This window comes from Pteropus alecto, unplaced genomic scaffold, assembly GCF_000325575.1.
Source record: "Pteropus alecto unplaced genomic scaffold, ASM32557v1 scaffold75, whole genome shotgun sequence".
Lineage (NCBI taxonomy): Eukaryota > Metazoa > Chordata > Mammalia > Chiroptera > Pteropodidae > Pteropus > Pteropus alecto.
Genome location: NW_006440638.1, coordinates 28441156 through 28442578, shown reverse-complemented (window position 1 = coordinate 28442578; position 1423 = coordinate 28441156). Strand labels below are relative to the sequence as shown.

The 1423-nt window shown below is 50.9% G+C and overlaps 1 protein-coding gene across 1 annotated transcript in view; it reads left to right on the top strand.

Moving 5' to 3' along the window:
• SSUH2 (ssu-2 homolog (C. elegans)) overlaps positions 1-1423 on the top strand; it is a 24736-nt gene that overhangs the window by 20531 nt on the left and 2782 nt on the right. The gene's annotated exons all lie outside the window — the stretch shown is intronic.

Genomic DNA, 1423 nt, shown 5'->3' with positions numbered 1-1423 from the left:
TCTAACCCCTGAGTATTCAGAGAGGGTAAAGGAAAACTTAAATCCAGGGTCCCGGAGAGGGTGGGAACCCAGCGTCCCGCCCCTCGGGGCATTTCTCATATCTCAGGCCTGTCTTTTCCAGCCTGCCAAGGGCTGGGATGGCGGTCAGGGCCAGGGTTGCTTTGGTACTATATTCTTATGGCCATGAGGTAGCGGTGTTGCCCTTCGCATCCCCAGGAGCTAAGGTAGCTTCGGTGCTGTATCTTGGTGGCCACTAGGTGACAGTGGTGCCTGTTGCATCACCAGAAGCAGGCAGTCACAATTTGGCTGGAAGACGCTGGAAGGTGGGGGGAATTTGGCCAAGGAATTCCCAGCATAAGAGCTCCGTGAGGAGGTCTGTCAGCGGGGACCTGAGTCTTGTAGACTAGGCTCAGATCCTGGTTCTCCTGCCTGTTAACCTGGTCCTGGGCCACCTTCTTCTTCCTCCAAGAGAGTGTTGTAAGGAGGAGACAATTTGCTTTAAGTGCTTGGAAGCTGGTGCTCAAAATGTCACTGTTCTTTCTGTATCCTTTGCAATATCTCCCCTTTTCTCTTGGCTCATCTCTCCTATTTGCAGGAGAAGGAAGGATGCATTTAACTTAAAACTAATACATGATTATCTTGGAGCTGGAATGGACCTCAGAAATCACGGAATTGGGGCACTGCAAACTCAAAGGCCTACCACATGGGTAGGGGAGACCCCTTATCCAAAGGGGCCGGCCCCCACTCAGCCTCATGTAGGCACAGCGCCAGAGATTTCAGATCTTCTAAAGTCCGGATTTTTTTATGAAACCTTTCAACTTTTCAATATTGACAACAAAAATTTAAAAAAGAGCACTGTATGGGCCAATGGGCCTGCTTCGACTGGCTACCCCTGGTCTAGTCTAAACTTATGATTTTTGTGATAGATCAGAGGAGGCCAAGGAGGAGGAAGTGCTTTCCCCAAGGTCACGCAGCTTCTCAGTGGAAGAGCCCAGGAGTAGAACCCGTTCCCCAATTCAAAGCGAAATGTTACCCACCACATTCTAGAGGTACAAGTGACTCTTGGAGGCCAGCGCAGGCTTGCAGGGATATCAGCCAGTGGGGAGATTTGGGGTCCTTTTCACTGGGCCAGGCATTTCAGGGACAATTTGCTTCCCAGCTTCGAACCTGCTCGATAGCTCAGGCATGCACTCATGACTTCAAGCCTCTGTCTTCCCTTCTGTGGGCTTCAGTGTCCTCATCTATGAAGTGAGCAGGTTAGACCTTGCCTTAGGTTGGGCTCTGCAGAAACATATCTGAGACGAGGATTTTTTTAAGAAAGGGGTCCCAGGAGAACCTTGCAAATTCGAGGGGGAGCTGGAGAGGGAAGAAGGAGAGGTCATGCAAGAGCACTGTGCTGGCGACAGCCCAGCCCCTGCCAAAA